The sequence below is a fragment of the Schistocerca gregaria genome, chromosome 8, assembly GCF_023897955.1.
Source record: "Schistocerca gregaria isolate iqSchGreg1 chromosome 8, iqSchGreg1.2, whole genome shotgun sequence".
Lineage (NCBI taxonomy): Eukaryota > Metazoa > Arthropoda > Insecta > Orthoptera > Acrididae > Schistocerca > Schistocerca gregaria.
In genome coordinates this window covers 110,453,016-110,472,889 of record NC_064927.1, presented here as the reverse complement: position 1 = coordinate 110,472,889, position 19,874 = coordinate 110,453,016, and the positions used below count along the sequence as shown (strand labels likewise).

General features: G+C 51.5%; 27 non-coding genes across 27 annotated transcripts; 13 read left to right on the top strand and 14 right to left on the bottom strand.

The window, feature by feature from the left end:
• Positions 1–241: 241 nt before the first annotated feature.
• Trnad-guc (transfer RNA aspartic acid (anticodon GUC)) lies at positions 242–313 on the bottom strand. The gene has a single exon. It is a non-coding gene; the product is annotated as a tRNA-Asp (tRNA).
• Positions 314–1,045: 732 nt separating this feature from the next.
• Trnar-acg (transfer RNA arginine (anticodon ACG)) lies at positions 1,046–1,118 on the top strand. Its single transcript has one exon. It is a non-coding gene; the product is annotated as a tRNA-Arg (tRNA).
• A 590-nt stretch (positions 1,119–1,708) lies between these two features.
• Positions 1,709–1,780, bottom strand: Trnad-guc (transfer RNA aspartic acid (anticodon GUC)). Its single transcript has one exon. It is a non-coding gene; the product is annotated as a tRNA-Asp (tRNA).
• A 732-nt stretch (positions 1,781–2,512) lies between these two features.
• On the top strand, positions 2,513–2,585 carry Trnar-acg (transfer RNA arginine (anticodon ACG)). The gene has a single exon. It is a non-coding gene; the product is annotated as a tRNA-Arg (tRNA).
• Positions 2,586–3,175: 590 nt separating this feature from the next.
• Positions 3,176–3,247, bottom strand: Trnad-guc (transfer RNA aspartic acid (anticodon GUC)). The gene has a single exon. It is a non-coding gene; the product is annotated as a tRNA-Asp (tRNA).
• Positions 3,248–3,979: 732 nt separating this feature from the next.
• On the top strand, positions 3,980–4,052 carry Trnar-acg (transfer RNA arginine (anticodon ACG)). Its single transcript has one exon. It is a non-coding gene; the product is annotated as a tRNA-Arg (tRNA).
• A 590-nt stretch (positions 4,053–4,642) lies between these two features.
• Trnad-guc (transfer RNA aspartic acid (anticodon GUC)) lies at positions 4,643–4,714 on the bottom strand. The gene has a single exon. It is a non-coding gene; the product is annotated as a tRNA-Asp (tRNA).
• A 732-nt stretch (positions 4,715–5,446) lies between these two features.
• On the top strand, positions 5,447–5,519 carry Trnar-acg (transfer RNA arginine (anticodon ACG)). Its single transcript has one exon. It is a non-coding gene; the product is annotated as a tRNA-Arg (tRNA).
• A 543-nt stretch (positions 5,520–6,062) lies between these two features.
• On the bottom strand, positions 6,063–6,134 carry Trnad-guc (transfer RNA aspartic acid (anticodon GUC)). Its single transcript has one exon. It is a non-coding gene; the product is annotated as a tRNA-Asp (tRNA).
• A 732-nt stretch (positions 6,135–6,866) lies between these two features.
• Positions 6,867–6,939, top strand: Trnar-acg (transfer RNA arginine (anticodon ACG)). The gene has a single exon. It is a non-coding gene; the product is annotated as a tRNA-Arg (tRNA).
• A 543-nt stretch (positions 6,940–7,482) lies between these two features.
• Trnad-guc (transfer RNA aspartic acid (anticodon GUC)) lies at positions 7,483–7,554 on the bottom strand. Its single transcript has one exon. It is a non-coding gene; the product is annotated as a tRNA-Asp (tRNA).
• A 732-nt stretch (positions 7,555–8,286) lies between these two features.
• Positions 8,287–8,359, top strand: Trnar-acg (transfer RNA arginine (anticodon ACG)). Its single transcript has one exon. It is a non-coding gene; the product is annotated as a tRNA-Arg (tRNA).
• Positions 8,360–8,902: 543 nt separating this feature from the next.
• Positions 8,903–8,974, bottom strand: Trnad-guc (transfer RNA aspartic acid (anticodon GUC)). Its single transcript has one exon. It is a non-coding gene; the product is annotated as a tRNA-Asp (tRNA).
• A 732-nt stretch (positions 8,975–9,706) lies between these two features.
• On the top strand, positions 9,707–9,779 carry Trnar-acg (transfer RNA arginine (anticodon ACG)). The gene has a single exon. It is a non-coding gene; the product is annotated as a tRNA-Arg (tRNA).
• Positions 9,780–10,322: 543 nt separating this feature from the next.
• Positions 10,323–10,394, bottom strand: Trnad-guc (transfer RNA aspartic acid (anticodon GUC)). The gene has a single exon. It is a non-coding gene; the product is annotated as a tRNA-Asp (tRNA).
• A 732-nt stretch (positions 10,395–11,126) lies between these two features.
• On the top strand, positions 11,127–11,199 carry Trnar-acg (transfer RNA arginine (anticodon ACG)). Its single transcript has one exon. It is a non-coding gene; the product is annotated as a tRNA-Arg (tRNA).
• Positions 11,200–11,742: 543 nt separating this feature from the next.
• On the bottom strand, positions 11,743–11,814 carry Trnad-guc (transfer RNA aspartic acid (anticodon GUC)). Its single transcript has one exon. It is a non-coding gene; the product is annotated as a tRNA-Asp (tRNA).
• A 732-nt stretch (positions 11,815–12,546) lies between these two features.
• Trnar-acg (transfer RNA arginine (anticodon ACG)) lies at positions 12,547–12,619 on the top strand. Its single transcript has one exon. It is a non-coding gene; the product is annotated as a tRNA-Arg (tRNA).
• A 543-nt stretch (positions 12,620–13,162) lies between these two features.
• On the bottom strand, positions 13,163–13,234 carry Trnad-guc (transfer RNA aspartic acid (anticodon GUC)). The gene has a single exon. It is a non-coding gene; the product is annotated as a tRNA-Asp (tRNA).
• Positions 13,235–13,966: 732 nt separating this feature from the next.
• Positions 13,967–14,039, top strand: Trnar-acg (transfer RNA arginine (anticodon ACG)). The gene has a single exon. It is a non-coding gene; the product is annotated as a tRNA-Arg (tRNA).
• A 543-nt stretch (positions 14,040–14,582) lies between these two features.
• Positions 14,583–14,654, bottom strand: Trnad-guc (transfer RNA aspartic acid (anticodon GUC)). Its single transcript has one exon. It is a non-coding gene; the product is annotated as a tRNA-Asp (tRNA).
• Positions 14,655–16,049: 1,395 nt separating this feature from the next.
• Positions 16,050–16,121, bottom strand: Trnad-guc (transfer RNA aspartic acid (anticodon GUC)). Its single transcript has one exon. It is a non-coding gene; the product is annotated as a tRNA-Asp (tRNA).
• Positions 16,122–16,853: 732 nt separating this feature from the next.
• Positions 16,854–16,926, top strand: Trnar-acg (transfer RNA arginine (anticodon ACG)). The gene has a single exon. It is a non-coding gene; the product is annotated as a tRNA-Arg (tRNA).
• A 590-nt stretch (positions 16,927–17,516) lies between these two features.
• Positions 17,517–17,588, bottom strand: Trnad-guc (transfer RNA aspartic acid (anticodon GUC)). Its single transcript has one exon. It is a non-coding gene; the product is annotated as a tRNA-Asp (tRNA).
• A 732-nt stretch (positions 17,589–18,320) lies between these two features.
• Trnar-acg (transfer RNA arginine (anticodon ACG)) lies at positions 18,321–18,393 on the top strand. The gene has a single exon. It is a non-coding gene; the product is annotated as a tRNA-Arg (tRNA).
• A 590-nt stretch (positions 18,394–18,983) lies between these two features.
• On the bottom strand, positions 18,984–19,055 carry Trnad-guc (transfer RNA aspartic acid (anticodon GUC)). The gene has a single exon. It is a non-coding gene; the product is annotated as a tRNA-Asp (tRNA).
• A 732-nt stretch (positions 19,056–19,787) lies between these two features.
• On the top strand, positions 19,788–19,860 carry Trnar-acg (transfer RNA arginine (anticodon ACG)). Its single transcript has one exon. It is a non-coding gene; the product is annotated as a tRNA-Arg (tRNA).
• The last annotated feature ends 14 nt before the right edge of the window (positions 19,861–19,874 follow it).

Here is a 19,874-nt window from a genome sequence, read left to right as displayed (position 1 = left end):
GCTCTGCTAAAATTATTTTATTTGCAGACTGTGCCGAGCTCGATTATTACGCCCAGAGCGACTGCTGGGGTGTTTTGATTCAGATTCAACAGCAAACCTCGTAATTCTCCTCGTGTGAAGAATGCGAGAACCACTTCCTAAATTGTAGCTTTTGTTTATGTTTTTGCACCACCTATACTCCTTGATCTTCCGACCCACGCACGAGCAACACTCTAGCAGGTTTGTGAGATAAAAATCGCATCTCCCCGGCGGGGAATCGAACCCCGGTCTCCCGCGTGACAGGCGGGGATACTAACCACTATACTACCGAGGATGAGCTGTAGGCAGTTGCCAGTGTGATAGACACATGGTGCTAATAGCCGCCAACGTCCTTCACTAAGTTCGGCGGGTGATAGTGCTGCAACTAAAAATCGGATATGCCGCCTGGCGGGGAATCGGACCGCGGTCTCCCGCGTGACAGGCGGGGATACTAACCACTATACTACCGAGGAAGACGCAGCTAGTGTCTCGAATACACAATTATGTAACTCAAATAGCTGATACATCTGAAAACTAGCCTCCTGTTGCTGTCACAGAATGCTGCTACGAAATAAAATTATGCTCACCGTGAGGCTCGAATTCACAATCCCGGCATTGCTCACGGCTACTGCTTATAGGTACCGTGGGCTAACCAACTGCGCCACTGGGACTACAACCCAGTGCTTTCAGTTTGCGCTATTCACTTTGCTGTAAACCAGTGGTGCACACAGAAACATATGATCGCCACCTGATGCCATACGAATGCTTCGTGCTATTCTTGTTTCATATGCTACGCTTACATGCACATCAACGGGCTCTGGTCGTCGAGAAAACGCAGCAAATAGCGCGCCTTGCCTTCCGCTACCTGTCGAACAGTGAACGCAGATGTGTGGCAAGCTCTAAGCTCTGCAGGCGCACTGTGGCCACGCAGCTGAACGAGAGCTACCTTCCTTGGGAGCTTGCTGAGCCATGGAGAACACGTGTCTTAGCGAAGTGCCCTTGTCTAGTAATCGAAACTGCTGCCAGTGGCTCTGTGGCGCAACGGATAACGCGTCTGACTACGGATCAGAAGATTCCAGGTTCGAATCCTGGCAGAGTCGGTATTTTGTTAGTTGCGACGCGTAGCTGGGCAGTGGATTTTGTATGTCGCCGCATCGTGGAGTGCTTTGTTACTCCTGTGCATCTCGCAGCTGCATGTCGACGCGATCGTGGTAAATATCGCTGCCTGCAAGCGTCAGCGTAGCGTCAGTCGAGCAAAGTCGAGACAAGTCAAGCTGAGAGCTGTACGAGATGATACGCAACTAAGGACAGGCGTGTGAAAGCGACGCAGGCAACACTTTCCAAGTGTCCCTCTTCACTTAGCGAAGAGACAGAGCATCAACGCACAGCAGAGTGGCGCAGTGGAAGCGTGCTGGGCCCATAACCCAGAGGTCCGTTGATCGAAACCACGGTCTGCTAAAATTATTTTATTTGCAGACTGTGCCGAGCTCGATTATTACGCCCAGAGCGACTGCTGGGGTGTTTTGATTCAGATTCAACAGCAAACCTCGTAATTCTCCTCGTGTGAAGAATGCGAGAACCACTTCCTAAATTGTAGCTTTTGTTTATGTTTTTGCACCACCTATACTCCTTGATCTTCCGACCCACGCACGAGCAACACTCTAGCAGGTTTGTGAGATAAAAATCGCATCTCCCCGGCGGGGAATCGAACCCCGGTCTCCCGCGTGACAGGCGGGGATACTAACCACTATACTACCGAGGATGAGCTGTAGGCAGTTGCCAGTGTGATAGACACATGGTGCTAATAGCCGCCAACGTCCTTCACTAAGTTCGGCGGGTGATAGTGCTGCAACTAAAAATCGGATATGCCGCCTGGCGGGGAATCGGACCGCGGTCTCCCGCGTGACAGGCGGGGATACTAACCACTATACTACCGAGGAAGACGCAGCTAGTGTCTCGAATACACAATTATGTAACTCAAATAGCTGATACATCTGAAAACTAGCCTCCTGTTGCTGTCACAGAATGCTGCTACGAAATAAAATTATGCTCACCGTGAGGCTCGAATTCACAATCCCGGCATTGCTCACGGCTACTGCTTATAGGTACCGTGGGCTAACCAACTGCGCCACTGGGACTACAACCCAGTGCTCTCAGTTTGCGCTATTCACTTTGCTGTAAACCAGTGGTGCACACAGAAACATATGATCGCCACCTGATGCCATACGAATGCTTCGTGCTATTCTTGTTTCATATGCTACGCTTACATGCACATCAACGGGCTCTGGTCGTCGAGAAAACGCAGCAAATAGCGCGCCTTGCCTTCCGCTACCTGTCGAACAGTGAACGCAGATGTGTGGCAAGCTCTAAGCTCTGCAGGCGCACTGTGGCCACGCAGCTGAACGAGAGCTACCTTCCTTGGGAGCTTGCTGAGCCATGGAGAACACGTGTCTTAGCGAAGTGCCCTTGTCTAGTAATCGAAACTGCTGCCAGTGGCTCTGTGGCGCAACGGATAACGCGTCTGACTACGGATCAGAAGATTCCAGGTTCGAATCCTGGCAGAGTCGGTATTTTGTTAGTTGCGACGCGTAGCTGGGCAGTGGATTTCGTATGTCGCCGCATCGTGAAGTGCTTTGTTACTCCTGTGCATCTCGCAGCTGCATGTCGACGCGATCGTGGTAAATATCGCTGCCTGCAAGCGTCAGCGTAGCGTCAGTCGAGCAAAGTCGAGACAAGTCAAGCTGAGAGCTGTACGAGATGATACGCAACTAAGGACAGGCGTGTGAAAGCGACGCAGGCAACACTTTCCAAGTGTCCCTCTTCACTTAGCGAAGAGACAGAGCATCAACGCACAGCAGAGTGGCGCAGTGGAAGCGTGCTGGGCCCATAACCCAGATGTCCGTTGATCGAAACCACGCTCTGCTAAAATTATTTTATTTGCAGACTGTGTCGAGCTCGATTATTACGCCCAGAGCGACTGCTGGGGTGTTTTGATTCAGATTCAACAGCAAACCTCGTAATTCTCCTCGTGTGAAGAATGCGAGAACCACTTCCTAAATTGTAGCTTTTGTTTATGTTTTTGCACCACCTATACTCCTTGATCTTCCGACCCACGCACGAGCAACACTCTAGCAGGTTTGTGAGATAAAAATCGCATCTCCCCGGCGGGGAATCGAACCCCGGTCTCCCGCGTGACAGGCGGGGATACTAACCACTATACTACCGAGGATGAGCTGTAGGCAGTTGCCAGTGTGATAGACACATGGTGCTAATAGCCGCCAACGTCCTTCACTAAGTTCGGCGGGTGATAGTGCTGCAACTAAAAATCGGATATGCCGCCTGGCGGGGAATCGGACCGCGGTCTCCCGCGTGACAGGCGGGGATACTAACCACTATACTACCGAGGAAGACGCAGCTAGTGTCTCGAATACACAATTATGTAACTCAAATAGCTGATACATCTGAAAACTAGCCTCCTGTTGCTGTCACAGAATGCTGCTACGAAATAAAATTATGCTCACCGTGAGGCTCGAATTCACAATCCCGGCATTGCTCACGGCTACTGCTTATAGGTACCGTGGGCTAACCAACTGCGCCACTGGGACTACAACCCAGTGCTCTCAGTTTGCGCTATTCACTTTGCTGTAAACCAGTGGTGCACACAGAAACATATGATCGCCACCTGATGCCATACGAATGCTTCGTGCTATTCTTGTTTCATATGCTACGCTTACATGCACATCAACGGGCTCTGGTCGTCGAGAAAACGCAGCAAATAGCGCGCCTTGCCTTCCGCTACCTGTCGAACAGTGAACGCAGATGTGTGGCAAGCTCTAAGCTCTGCAGGCGCACTGTGGCCACGCAGCTGAACGAGAGCTACCTTCCTTGGGAGCTTGCTGAGCCATGGAGAACACGTGTCTTAGCGAAGTGCCCTTGTCTAGTAATCGAAACTGCTGCCAGTGGCTCTGTGGCGCAACGGATAACGCGTCTGACTACGGATCAGAAGATTCCAGGTTCGAATCCTGGCAGAGTCGGTATTTTGTTAGTTGCGACGCGTAGCTGGGCAGTGGATTTCGTATGTCGCCGCATCGTGAAGTGCTTTGTTACTCCTGTGCATCTCGCAGCTGCATGTCGACGCGATCGTGGTAAATATCGCTGCCTGCAAGCGTCAGCGTAGCGTCAGTCGAGCAAAGTCGAGACAAGTCAAGCTGAGAGCTGTACGAGATGATACGCAACTAAGGACAGGCGTGTGAAAGCGACGCAGGCAACACTTTCCAAGTGTCCCTCTTCACTTAGCGAAGAGACAGAGCATCAACGCACAGCAGAGTGGCGCAGTGGAAGCGTGCTGGGCCCATAACCCAGATGTCCGTTGATCGAAACCACGCTCTGCTAAAATTATTTTATTTGCAGACTGTGTCGAGCTCGATTATTACGCCCAGAGCGACTGCTGGGGTGTTTTGATTCAGATTCAACAGCAAACCTCGTAATTCTCCTCGTGTGAAGAATGCGAGAACCACTTCCTAAATTGTAGCTTTTGTTTATGTTTTTGCACCACCTATACTCCTTGATCTTCCGACCCACGCACGAGCAACACTCTAGCAGGTTTGTGAGATAAAAATCGCATCTCCCCGGCGGGGAATCGAACCCCGGTCTCCCGCGTGACAGGCGGGGATACTAACCACTATACTACCGAGGATGAGCTGTAGGCAGTTGCCAGTGTGATAGACACATGGTGCTAATAGCCGCCAACGTCCTTCACTAAGTTCGGCGGGTGATAGTGCTGCAACTAAAAATCGGATATGCCGCCTGGCGGGGAATCGGACCGCGGTCTCCCGCGTGACAGGCGGGGATACTAACCACTATACTACCGAGGAAGACGCAGCTAGTGTCTCGAATACACAATTATGTAACTCAAATAGCTGATACATCTGAAAACTAGCCTCCTGTTGCTGTCACAGAATGCTGCTACGAAATAAAATTATGCTCACCGTGAGGCTCGAATTCACAATCCCGGCATTGCTCACGGCTACTGCTTATAGGTACCGTGGGCTAACCAACTGCGCCACTGGGACTACAACCCAGTGCTCTCAGTTTGCGCTATTCACTTTGCTGTAAACCAGTGGTGCACACAGAAACATATTATCGCCACCTGATGCCATACGAATGCTTCGTGCTATTCTTGTTTCATATGCTACGCTTACATGCACATCAACGGGCTCTGGTCGTCGAGAAAACGCAGCAAATAGCGCGCCTTGCCTTCCGCTACCTGTCGAACAGTGAACGCAGATGTGTGGCAAGCTCTAAGCTCTGCAGGCGCACTGTGGCCACGCAGCTGAACGAGAGCTACCTTCCTTGGGAGCTTGCTGAGCCATGGAGAACACGTGTCTTAGCGAAGTGCCCTTGTCTAGTAATCGAAACTGCTGCCAGTGGCTCTGTGGCGCAACGGATAACGCGTCTGACTACGGATCAGAAGATTCCAGGTTCGAATCCTGGCAGAGTCGGTATTTTGTTAGTTGCGACGCGTAGCTGGGCAGTGGATTTCGTATGTCGCCGCATCGTGGAGTGCTTTGTTACTCCTGTGCATCTCGCAGCTGCATGTCGACGCGATCGTGGTAAATATCGCTGCCTGCAAGCGTCAGCGTAGCGTCAGTCGAGCAAAGTCGAGACATGTGAAAGCGACGCAGGCAACACTTTCCAAGTGTCCCTCTTCACTTAGCGAAGAGACAGAGCATCAACGCACAGCAGAGTGGCGCAGTGGAAGCGTGCTGGGCCCATAACCCAGAGGTCCGTTGATCGAAACCACGCTCTGCTAAAATTATTTTATTTGCAGACTGTGCCGAGCTCGATTATTACGCCCAGAGCGACTGCTGGGGTGTTTTGATTCAGATTCAACAGCAAACCTCGTAATTCTCCTCGTGTGAAGAATGCGAGAACCACTTCCTAAATTGTAGCTTTTGTTTATGTTTTTGCACCACCTATACTCCTTGATCTTCCGACCCACGCACGAGCAACACTCTAGCAGGTTTGTGAGATAAAAATCGCATCTCCCCGGCGGGGAATCGAACCCCGGTCTCCCGCGTGACAGGCGGGGATACTAACCACTATACTACCGAGGATGAGCTGTAGGCAGTTGCCAGTGTGATAGACACATGGTGCTAATAGCCGCCAACGTCCTTCACTAAGTTCGGCGGGTGATAGTGCTGCAACTAAAAATCGGATATGCCGCCTGGCGGGGAATCGGACCGCGGTCTCCCGCGTGACAGGCGGGGATACTAACCACTATACTACCGAGGAAGACGCAGCTAGTGTCTCGAATACACAATTATGTAACTCAAATAGCTGATACATCTGAAAACTAGCCTCCTGTTTCTGTCACAGAATGCTGCTACGAAATAAAATTATGCTCACCGTGAGGCTCGAATTCACAATCCCGGCATTGCTCACGGCTACTGCTTATAGGTACCGTGGGCTAACCAACTGCGCCACTGGGACTACAACCCAGTGCTCTCAGTTTGCGCTATTCACTTTGCTGTAAACCAGTGGTGCACACAGAAACATATGATCGCCACCTGATGCCATACGAATGCTTCGTGCTATTCTTGTTTCATATGCTACGCTTACATGCACATCAACGGGCTCTGGTCGTCGAGAAAACGCAGCAAATAGCGCGCCTTGCCTTCCGCTACCTGTCGAACAGTGAACGCAGATGTGTGGCAAGCTCTAAGCTCTGCAGGCGCACTGTGGCCACGCAGCTGAACGAGAGCTACCTTCCTTGGGAGCTTGCTGAGCCATGGAGAACACGTGTCTTAGCGAAGTGCCCTTGTCTAGTAAACGAAACTGCTGCCAGTGGTTCTGTGGCGCAACGGATAACGCGTCTGACTACGGATCAGAAGATTCCAGGTTCGAATCCTGGCAGAGTCGGTATTTTGTTAGTTGCGACGCGTAGCTGGGCAGTGGATTTCGTATGTCGCCGCATCGTGGAGTGCTTTGTTACTCCTGTGCATCTCGCAGCTGCATGTCGACGCGATCGTGGTAAATATCGCTGCCTGCAAGCGTCAGCGTAGCGTCAGTCGAGCAAAGTCGAGACATGTGAAAGCGACGCAGGCAACACTTTCCAAGTGTCCCTCTTCACTTAGCGAAGAGACAGAGCATCAACGCACAGCAGAGTGGCGCAGTGGAAGCGTGCTGGGCCCATAACCCAGAGGTCCGTTGATCGAAACCACGGTCTGCTAAAATTATTTTATTTGCAGACTGTGCCGAGCTCGATTATTACGCCCAGAGCGACTGCTGGGGTGTTTTGATTCAGATTCAACAGCAAACCTCGTAATTCTCCTCGTGTGAAGAATGCGAGAACCACTTCCTAAATTGTAGCTTTTGTTTATGTTTTTGCACCACCTATACTCCTTGATCTTCCGACCCACGCACGAGCAACACTCTAGCAGGTTTGTGAGATAAAAATCGCATCTCCCCGGCGGGGAATCGAACCCCGGTCTCCCGCGTGACAGGCGGGGATACTAACCACTATACTACCGAGGATGAGCTGTAGGCAGTTGCCAGTGTGATAGACACATGGTGCTAATAGCCGCCAACGTCCTTCACTAAGTTCGGCGGGTGATAGTGCTGCAACTAAAAATCGGATATGCCGCCTGGCGGGGAATCGGACCGCGGTCTCCCGCGTGACAGGCGGGGATACTAACCACTATACTACCGAGGAAGACGCAGCTAGTGTCTCGAATACACAATTATGTAACTCAAATAGCTGATACATCTGAAAACTAGCCTCCTGTTGCTGTCACAGAATGCTGCTACGAAATAAAATTATGCTCACCGTGAGGCTCGAATTCACAATCCCGGCATTGCTCACGGCTACTGCTTATAGGTACCGTGGGCTAACCAACTGCGCCACTGGGACTACAACCCAGTGCTCTCAGTTTGCGCTATTCACTTTGCTGTAAACCAGTGGTGCACACAGAAACATATGATCGCCACCTGATGCCATACGAATGCTTCGTGCTATTCTTGTTTCATATGCTACGCTTACATGCACATCAACGGGCTCTGGTCGTCGAGAAAACGCAGCAAATAGCGCGCCTTGCCTTCCGCTACCTGTCGAACAGTGAACGCAGATGTGTGGCAAGCTCTAAGCTCTGCAGGCGCACTGTGGCCACGCAGCTGAACGAGAGCTACCTTCCTTGGGAGCTTGCTGAGCCATGGAGAACACGTGTCTTAGCGAAGTGCCCTTGTCTAGTAATCGAAACTGCTGCCAGTGGCTCTGTGGCGCAACGGATAACGCGTCTGACTACGGATCAGAAGATTCCAGGTTCGAATCCTGGCAGAGTCGGTAGTTTGTTAGTTGCGACGCGTAGCTGGGCAGTGGATTTCGTATGTCGCCGCATCGTGGAGTGCTTTGTTACTCCTGTGCATCTCGCAGCTGCATGTCGACGCGATCGTGGTAAATATCGCTGCCTGCAAGCGTCAGCGTAGCGTCAGTCGAGCAAAGTCGAGACATGTGAAAGCGACGCAGGCAACACTTTCCAAGTGTGCCTCTTCACTTAGCGAAGAGACAGAGCATCAACGCACAGCAGAGTGGCGCAGTGGAAGCGTGCTGGGCCCATAACCCAGAGGTCCGTTGATCGAAACCACGCTCTGCTAAAATTATTTTATTTGCAGACTGTGCCGAGCTCGATTATTACGCCCAGAGCGACTGCTGGGGTGTTTTGATTCAGATTCAACAGCAAACCTCGTAATTCTCCTCGTGTGAAGAATGCGAGAACCACTTCCTAAATTGTAGCTTTTGTTTATGTTTTTGCACCACCTATACTCCTTGATCTTCCGACCCACGCACGAGCAACACTCTAGCAGGTTTGTGAGATAAAAATCGCATCTCCCCGGCGGGGAATCGAACCCCGGTCTCCCGCGTGACAGGCGGGGATACTAACCACTATACTACCGAGGATGAGCTGTAGGCAGTTGCCAGTGTGATAGACACATGGTGCTAATAGCCGCCAACGTCCTTCACTAAGTTCGGCGGGTGATAGTGCTGCAACTAAAAATCGGATATGCCGCCTGGCGGGGAATCGGACCGCGGTCTCCCGCGTGACAGGCGGGGATACTAACCACTATACTACCGAGGAAGACGCAGCTAGTGTCTCGAATACACAATTATGTAACTCAAATAGCTGATACATCTGAAAACTAGCCTCCTGTTGCTGTCACAGAATGCTGCTACGAAATAAAATTATGCTCACCGTGAGGCTCGAATTCACAATCCCGGCATTGCTCACGGCTACTGCTTATAGGTACCGTGGGCTAACCAACTGCGCCACTGGGACTACAACCCAGTGCTCTCAGTTTGCGCTATTCACTTTGCTGTAAACCAGTGGTGCACACAGAAACATATTATCGCCACCTGATGCCATACGAATGCTTCGTGCTATTCTTGTTTCATATGCTACGCTTACATGCACATCAACGGGCTCTGGTCGTCGAGAAAACGCAGCAAATAGCGCGCCTTGCCTTCCGCTACCTGTCGAACAGTGAACGCAGATGTGTGGCAAGCTCTAAGCTCTGCAGGCGCACTGTGGCCACGCAGCTGAACGAGAGCTACCTTCCTTGGGAGCTTGCTGAGCCATGGAGAACACGTGTCTTAGCGAAGTGCCCTTGTCTAGTAATCGAAACTGCTGCCAGTGGCTCTGTGGCGCAACGGATAACGCGTCTGACTACGGATCAGAAGATTCCAGGTTCGAATCCTGGCAGAGTCGGTATTTTGTTAGTTGCGACGCGTAGCTGGGCAGTGGATTTCGTATGTCGCCGCATCGTGGAGTGCTTTGTTACTCCTGTGCATCTCGCAGCTGCATGTCGACGCGATCGTGGTAAATATCGCTGCCTGCAAGCGTCAGCGTAGCGTCAGTCGAGCAAAGTCGAGACATGTGAAAGCGACGCAGGCAACACTTTCCAAGTGTCCCTCTTCACTTAGCGAAGAGACAGAGCATCAACGCACAGCAGAGTGGCGCAGTGGAAGCGTGCTGGGCCCATAACCCAGAGGTCCGTTGATCGAAACCACGCTCTGCTAAAATTATTTTATTTGCAGACTGTGCCGAGCTCGATTATTACGCCCAGAGCGACTGCTGGGGTGTTTTGATTCAGATTCAACAGCAAACCTCGTAATTCTCCTCGTGTGAAGAATGCGAGAACCACTTCCTAAATTGTAGCTTTTGTTTATGTTTTTGCACCACCTATACTCCTTGATCTTCCGACCCACGCACGAGCAACACTCTAGCAGGTTTGTGAGATAAAAATCGCATCTCCCCGGCGGGGAATCGAACCCCGGTCTCCCGCGTGACAGGCGGGGATACTAACCACTATACTACCGAGGATGAGCTGTAGGCAGTTGCCAGTGTGATAGACACATGGTGCTAATAGCCGCCAACGTCCTTCACTAAGTTCGGCGGGTGATAGTGCTGCAACTAAAAATCGGATATGCCGCCTGGCGGGGAATCGGACCGCGGTCTCCCGCGTGACAGGCGGGGATACTAACCACTATACTACCGAGGAAGACGCAGCTAGTGTCTCGAATACACAATTATGTAACTCAAATAGCTGATACATCTGAAAACTAGCCTCCTGTTGCTGTCACAGAATGCTGCTACGAAATAAAATTATGCTCACCGTGAGGCTCGTATTCACAATCCCGGCATTGCTCACGGCTACTGCTTATAGGTACCGTGGGCTAACCAACTGCGCCACTGGGACTACAACCCAGTGCTCTCAGTTTGCGCTATTCACTTTGCTGTAAACCAGTGGTGCACACAGAAACATATGATCGCCACCTGATGCCATACGAATGCTTCGTGCTATTCTTGTTTCATATGCTACGCTTACATGCACATCAACGGGCTCTGGTCGTCGAGAAAACGCAGCAAATAGCGCGCCTTGCCTTCCGCTACCTGTCGAACAGTGAACGCAGATGTGTGGCAAGCTCTAAGCTCTGCAGGCGCACTGTGGCCACGCAGCTGAACGAGAGCTACCTTCCTTGGGAGCTTGCTGAGCCATGGAGAACACGTGTCTTAGCGAAGTGCCCTTGTCTAGTAAACGAAACTGCTGCCAGTGGTTCTGTGGCGCAACGGATAACGCGTCTGACTACGGATCAGAAGATTCCAGGTTCGAATCCTGGCAGAGTCGGTATTTTGTTAGTTGCGACGCGTAGCTGGGCAGTGGATTTCGTATGTCGCCGCATCGTGGAGTGCTTTGTTACTCCTGTGCATCTCGCAGCTGCATGTCGACGCGATCGTGGTAAATATCGCTGCCTGCAAGCGTCAGCGTAGCGTCAGTCGAGCAAAGTCGAGACATGTGAAAGCGACGCAGGCAACACTTTCCAAGTGTCCCTCTTCACTTAGCGAAGAGACAGAGCATCAACGCACAGCAGAGTGGCGCAGTGGAAGCGTGCTGGGCCCATAACCCAGAGGTCCGTTGATCGAAACCACGCTCTGCTAAAATTATTTTATTTGCAGACTGTGCCGAGCTCGATTATTACGCCCAGAGCGACTGCTGGGGTGTTTTGATTCAGATTCAACAGCAAACCTCGTAATTCTCCTCGTGTGAAGAATGCGAGAACCACTTCCTAAATTGTAGCTTTTGTTTATGTTTTTGCACCACCTATACTCCTTGATCTTCCGACCCACGCACGAGCAACACTCTAGCAGGTTTGTGAGATAAAAATCGCATCTCCCCGGCGGGGAATCGAACCCCGGTCTCCCGCGTGACAGGCGGGGATACTAACCACTATACTACCGAGGATGAGCTGTAGGCAGTTGCCAGTGTGATAGACACATGGTGCTAATAGCCGCCAACGTCCTTCACTAAGTTCGGCGGGTGATAGTGCTGCAACTAAAAATCGGATATGCCGCCTGGCGGGGAATCGGACCGCGGTCTCCCGCGTGACAGGCGGGGATACTAACCACTATACTACCGAGGAAGACGCAGCTAGTGTCTCGAATACACAATTATGTAACTCAAATAGCTGATACATCTGAAAACTAGCCTCCTGTTGCTGTCACAGAATGCTGCTACGAAATAAAATTATGCTCACCGTGAGGCTCGAATTCACAATCCCGGCATTGCTCACGGCTACTGCTTATAGGTACCGTGGGCTAACCAACTGCGCCACTGGGACTACAACCCAGTGCTCTCAGTTTGCGCTATTCACTTTGCTGTAAACCAGTGGTGCACACAGAAACATATGATCGCCACCTGATGCCATACGAATGCTTCGTGCTATTCTTGTTTCATATGCTACGCTTACATGCACATCAACGGGCTCTGGTCGTCGAGAAAACGCAGCAAATAGCGCGCCTTGCCTTCCGCTACCTGTCGAACAGTGAACGCAGATGTGTGGCAAGCTCTAAGCTCTGCAGGCGCACTGTGGCCACGCAGCTGAACGAGAGCTACCTTCCTTGGGAGCTTGCTGAGCCATGGAGAACACGTGTCTTAGCGAAGTGCCCTTGTCTAGTAATCGAAACTGCTGCCAGTGGCTCTGTGGCGCAACGGATAACGCGTCTGACTACGGATCAGAAGATTCCAGGTTCGAATCCTGGCAGAGTCGGTAGTTTGTTAGTTGCGACGCGTAGCTGGGCAGTGGATTTCGTATGTCGCCGCATCGTGGAGTGCTTTGTTACTCCTGTGCATCTCGCAGCTGCATGTCGACGCGATCGTGGTAAATATCGCTGCCTGCAAGCGTCAGCGTAGCGTCAGTCGAGCAAAGTCGAGACATGTGAAAGCGACGCAGGCAACACTTTCCAAGTGTGCCTCTTCACTTAGCGAAGAGACAGAGCATCAACGCACAGCAGAGTGGCGCAGTGGAAGCGTGCTGGGCCCATAACCCAGAGGTCCGTTGATCGAAACCACGCTCTGCTAAAATTATTTTATTTGCAGACTGTGCCGAGCTCGATTATTACGCCCAGAGCGACTGCTGGGGTGTTTTGATTCAGATTCAACAGCAAACCTCGTAATTCTCCTCGTGTGAAGAATGCGAGAACCACTTCCTAAATTGTAGCTTTTGTTTATGTTTTTGCACCACCTATACTCCTTGATCTTCCGACCCACGCACGAGCAACACTCTAGCAGGTTTGTGAGATAAAAATCGCATCTCCCCGGCGGGGAATCGAACCCCGGTCTCCCGCGTGACAGGCGGGGATACTAACCACTATACTACCGAGGATGAGCTGTAGGCAGTTGCCAGTGTGATAGACACATGGTGCTAATAGCCGCCAACGTCCTTCACTAAGTTCGGCGGGTGATAGTGCTGCAACTAAAAATCGGATATGCCGCCTGGCGGGGAATCGGACCGCGGTCTCCCGCGTGACAGGCGGGGATACTAACCACTATACTACCGAGGAAGACGCAGCTAGTGTCTCGAATACACAATTATGTAACTCAAATAGCTGATACATCTGAAAACTAGCCTCCTGTTGCTGTCACAGAATGCTGCTACGAAATAAAATTATGCTCACCGTGAGGCTCGTATTCACAATCCCGGCATTGCTCACGGCTACTGCTTATAGGTACCGTGGGCTAACCAACTGCGCCACTGGGACTACAACCCAGTGCTCTCAGTTTGCGCTATTCACTTTGCTGTAAACCAGTGGTGCACACAGAAACATATTATCGCCACCTGATGCCATACGAATGCTTCGTGCTATTCTTGTTTCATATGCTACGCTTACATGCACATCAACGGGCTCTGGTCGTCGAGAAAACGCAGCAAATAGCGCGCCTTGCCTTCCGCTACCTGTCGAACAGTGAACGCAGATGTGTGGCAAGCTCTAAGCTCTGCAGGCGCACTGTGGCCACGCAGCTGAACGAGAGCTACCTTCCTTGGGAGCTTGCTGAGCCATGGAGAACACGTGTCTTAGCGAAGTGCCCTTGTCTAGTAATCGAAACTGCTGCCAGTGGCTCTGTGGCGCAACGGATAACGCGTCTGACTACGGATCAGAAGATTCCAGTTTCGAATCCTGGCAGGGTCGGTATTTTGTTAGTTGCGACGCGTAGCTGGGCAGTGGATTTCGTATGTCGCCGCATCGTGGAGTGCTTTGTTACTCCTGTGCATCTCGCAGCTGCATGTCGACGCGATCGTGGTAAATATCGCTGCCTGCAAGCGTCAGCGTAGCGTCAGTCGAGCAAAGTCGAGACATGTGAAAGCGACGCAGGCAACACTTTCCAAGTGTCCCTCTTCACTTAGCGAAGAGACAGAGCATCAACGCACAGCAGAGTGGCGCAGTGGAAGCGTGCTGGGCCCATAACCCAGAGGTCCGTTGATCGAAACCACGCTCTGCTAAAATTATTTTATTTGCAGACTGTGCCGAGCTCGATTATTACGCCCAGAGCGACTGCTGGGGTGTTTTGATTCAGATTCAACAGCAAACCTCGTAATTCTCCTCGTGTGAAGAATGCGAGAACCACTTCCTAAATTGTAGCTTTTGTTTATGTTTTTGCACCACCTATACTCCTTGATCTTCCGACCCACGCACGAGCAACACTCTAGCAGGTTTGTGAGATAAAAATCGCATCTCCCCGGCGGGGAATCGAACCCCGGTCTCCCGCGTGACAGGCGGGGATGCTAACCACTATACTACCGAGGATGAGCTGTAGGCAGTTGCCAGTGTGATAGACACATGGTGCTAATAGCCGCCAACGTCCTTCACTAAGTTCGGCGGGTGATAGTGCTGCAACTAAAAATCGGATATGCCGCCTGGCGGGGAATCGGACCGCGGTCTCCCGCGTGACAGGCGGGGATACTAACCACTATACTACCGAGGAAGACGCAGCTAGTGTCTCGAATACACAATTATGTAACTCAAATAGCTGATACATCTGAAAACTAGCCTCCTGTTGCTGTCACAGAATGCTGCTACGAAATAAAATTATGCTCACCGTGAGGCTCGAATTCACAATCCCGGCATTGCTCACGGCTACTGCTTATAGGTACCGTGGGCTAACCAACTGCGCCACTGGGACTACAACCCAGTGCTCTCAGTTTGCGCTATTCACTTTGCTGTAAACCAGTGGTGCACACAGAAACATATGATCGCCACCTGATGCCATACGAATGCTTCGTGCTATTCTTGTTTCATATGCTACGCTTACATGCACATCAACGGGCTCTGGTCGTCGAGAAAACGCAGCAAATAGCGCGCCTTGCCTTCCGCTACCTGTCGAACAGTGAACGCAGATGTGTGGCAAGCTCTAAGCTCTGCAGGCGCACTGTGGCCACGCAGCTGAACGAGAGCTACCTTCCTTGGGAGCTTACTGAGCCATGGAGAACACGTGTCTTAGCGAAGTGCCCTTGTCTAGTAATCGAAACTGCTGCCAGTGGCTCTGTGGCGCAACGGATAACGCGTCAGACTACGGATCAGAAGATTCCAGTTTCGAATCCTGGCAGGGTCGGTATTTTGTTAGTTGCGACGCGTAGCTGGGCAGTGGATTTCGTATGTCGCCGCATCGTGGAGTGCTTTGTTACTCCTGTGCATCTCGCAGCTGCATGTCGACGCGATCGTGGTAAATATCGCTGCCTGCAAGCGTCAGCGTAGCGTCAGTCGAGCAAAGTCGAGACAAGTCAAGCTGAGAGCTGTACGAGATGATACGCAACTAAGGACAGGCGTGTGAAAGCGACGCAGGCAACACTTTCCAAGTGTCCCTCTTCACTTAGCGAAGAGACAGAGCATCAACGCACAGCAGAGTGGCGCAGTGGAAGCGTGCTAGGCCCATAACCCAGAGGTCCGTTGATCGAAACCACGCTCTGCTAAAATTAATTTATTTGCAGACTGTGCCGAGCTCGATTATTACGCCCAGAGCGACTGCTGGGGTGTTTTGATTCAGATTCAACAGCAAACCTCGTAATTCTCCTCGTGTGAAGAATGCGAGAACCACTTCCTAAATTGTAGCTTTTGTTTATGTTTTTGCACCACCTATACTCCTTGATCTTCCGACCCACGCACGAGCAACACTCTAGCAGGTTTGTGAGATAAAAATCATATCTCCCCGGCGGGGAATCGAACCCCGGTCTCCCGCGTGACAGGCGGGGATACTAACCACTATACTACCGAGGATGAGCTGTAGGCAGTTGCCAGTGTGATAGACACATGGTGCTAATAGCCGCCAACGTCCTTCACTAAGTTCGGCGGGTGATAGTGCTGCAACTAAAAATCGGATATGCCGCCTGGCGGGGAATCGGACCGCGGTCTCCCGCGTGACAGGCGGGGATACTAACCACTATACTACCGAGGAAGACGCAGCTAGTGTCTCGAATACACAATTATGTAACTCAAATAGCTGATACATCTGAAAACTAGCCTCCTGTTGCTGTCACAGAATGCTGCTACGAAATAAAATTATGCTCACCGTGAGGCTCGAATTCACAATCCCGGCATTGCTCACGGCTACTGCTTATAGGTACCGTGGGCTAACCAACTGCGCCACTGGGACTACAACCCAGTGCTCTCAGTTTGCGCTATTCACTTTGCTGTAAACCAGTGGTGCACACAGAAACATATGATCGCCACCTGATGCCATACGAATGCTTCGTGCTATTCTTGTTTCATATGCTACGCTTACATGCACATCAACGGGCTCTGGTCGTCGAGAAAACGCAGCAAATAGCGCGCCTTGCCTTCCGCTACTTGTCGAACAGTGAACGCAGATGTGTGGCAAGCTCTAAGCTCTGTAGGCGCACTGTGGCCACGCAGCTGAACGAGAGCTACCTTCCTTGGGAGCTTGCTGAGCCATGGAGAACACGTGTCTTAGCGAAGTGCCCTTGTCTAGTAATAGAAACTGCTGCCAGTGGCTCTGTGGCGCAACGGATAACGCGTCTGACTACGGATCAGAAGATTCCAGGTTCGAATCCTGGCAGAGTCGGTATTTTGTTAGTTGCGACGCGTAGCTGGGCAGTGGATTTCGTATGTCGCCGCATCGTTGAGTGCTTTGTTACTCCTGTGCATCTCGCAGCTGCATGTCGACGCGATCGTGGTAAATATCGCTGCCTGCAAGCGTCAGCGTAGCGTCAGTCGAGCAAAGTCGAGACAAGTCAAGCTGAGAGCTGTACGAGATGATACGCAACTAAGGACAGGCGTGTGAAAGCGACGCAGGCAACAATTTCCAAGTGTCCCTCTTCACTTAGCGAAGAGACAGAGCATCAACGCACAGCAGAGTGGCGCAGTGGAAGCGTGCTAGGCCCATAACCCAGAGGTCCGTTGATCGAAACCACGCTCTGCTAAAATTATTTTATTTGCAGACTGTGCCGAGCTCGATTATTACGCCCAGAGCGACTGCTGGGGTGTTTTGATTCAGATTCAACAGCGAACCTCGTAATTCTCCTCGTGTGAAGAATGCGAGAACCACTTCCTAAATTGTAGCTTTTGTTTATGTTTTTGCACCACCTATACTCCTTGATCTTCCGACCCACGCACGAGCAACACTCTAGCAGGTTTGTGAGATAAAAATCGCATCTCCCCGGCGGGGAATCGAACCCCGGTCTCCCGCGTGACAGGCGGGGATACTAACCCCTATACTACCGAGGATGAGCTGTAGGCAGTTGCCAGTGTGATAGACACATGGTGCTAATAGCCGCCAACGTCCTTCACTAAGTTCGGCGGGTGATAGTGCTGCAACTAAAAATCGGATATGCCGCCTGGCGGGGAATCGGACCGCGGTCTCCCGCGTGACAGGCGGGGATACTAACCACTATACTACCGAGGAAGACGCAGCTAGTGTCTCGAATACACAATTATGTAACTCAAATAGCTGATACATCTGAAAACTAGCCTCCTGTTGCTGTCACAGAATGCTGCTACGAAATAAAATTATGCTCACCGTGAGGCTCGAATTCACAATCCCGGCATTGCTCACGGCTACTGCTTATACGTACCGTGGGCTAACCAACTGCGCCACTGGGACTACAACCCAGTGCTCTCAGTTTGCGCTATTCACTTTGCTGTAAACCAGTGGTGCACACAGAAACATATGATCGCCACCTGATGCCATACGAATGCTTCGTGCTATTCTTGTTTCATATGCTACGCTTACATGCACATCAACGGGCTCTGGTCGTCGAGAAAACGCAGCAAATAGCGCGCCTTGCCTTCCGCTACCTGTCGAACAGTGAACGCAGATGTGTGGCAAGCTCTAAGCTCTGCAGGCGCACTGTGGCCACGCAGCTGAACGAGAGCTACCTTCCTTGGGAGCTTGCTGAGCCATGGAGAACACGTGTCTTAGCGAAGTGCCCTTGTCTAGTAATCGAAACTGCTGCCAGTGGCTCTGTGGCGCAACGGATAACGCGTCTGACTACGGATCAGAAGATTCCAGGTTCGAATCCTGGCAGAGTCGGTATTTTGTTAGTTGCGACGCGTAGCTGGGCAGTGGATTTCGTATGTCGCCGCATCGTGGAGTGCTTTGTTACTCCTGTGCATCTCGCAGCTGCATGTCGACGCGATCGTGGTAAATATCGCTGCCTGCAAGCGTCAGCGTAGCGTCAGTCGAGCAAAGTCGAGACAAGTCAAGCTGAGAGCTGTACGAGATGATACGCAACTAAGGACAGGCGTGTGAAAGCGACGCAGGCAACACTTTCCAAGTGTCCCTCTTCACTTAGCGAAGAGACAGAGCATCAACGCACAGCAGAGTGGCGCAGTGGAAGCGTGCTGGGCCCGTAACCCAGAGGTCCGTTGATCGAAACCACGCTCTGCTAAAATTATTTTATTTGCAGACTGTGCCGAGCTCGATTATTACGCCCAGAGCGACTGCTGGGGTGTTTTGATTCAGATTCAACAGCAAACCTCGTAATTCTCCTCGTGTGAAGAATGCGAGAACCACTTCCTAAATTGTAGCTTTTGTTTATGTTTTTGCACCACCTATACTCCTTGATCTTCCGACCCACGCACGAGCAACACTCTAGCAGGTTTGTGAGATAAAAATCGCATCTCCCCGGCGGGGAATCGAACCCCGGTCTCCCGCGTGACAGGCGGGGATACTAACCCCTATACTACCGAGGATGAGCTGTAGGCAGTTGCCAGTGTGATAGACACATGGTGCTAATAGCCGCCAACGTCCTTCACTAAGTTCGGCGGGTGATAGTGCTGCAACTAAAAATCGGATATGCCGCCTGGCGGGGAATCGGACCGCGGTCTCCCGCGTGACAGGCGGGGATACTAACCACTATACTACCGAGGAAGACGCAGCTAGTGTCTCGAATACACAATTATGTAACTCAAATAGCTGATACATCTGAAAACTAGCCTCCTGTTGCTGTCACAGAATGCTGCTACGAAATAAAATTATGCTCACCGTGAGGCTCGAATTCACAATCCCGGCATTGCTCACGGCTACTGCTTATAGGTACCGTGGGCTAACCAACTGCGCCACTGGGACTACAACCCAGTGCTCTCAGTTTGCGCTATTCACTTTGCTGTAAACCAGTGGTGCACACAGAAACATATGATCGCCACCTGATGCCATACGAATGCTTCGTGCTATTCTTGTTTCATATGCTACGCTTACATGCACATCAACGGGCTCTGGTCGTCGAGAAAACGCAGCAAATAGCGCGCCTTGCCTTCCGCTACCTGTCGAACAGTGAACGCAGATGTGTGGCAAGCTCTAAGCTCTGCAGGCGCACTGTGGCCACGCAGCTGAACGAGAGCTACCTTCCTTGGGAGCTTGCTGAGCCATGGAGAACACGTGTCTTAGCGAAGTGCCCTTGTCTAGTAATCGAAACTGCTGCCAGTGGCTCTGTGGCGCAACGGATAACGCGTCTGACTACGGATCAGAAGATTCCAGGTTCGAATCCTGGCAGAGTCGGTAGTTTGTTAGTT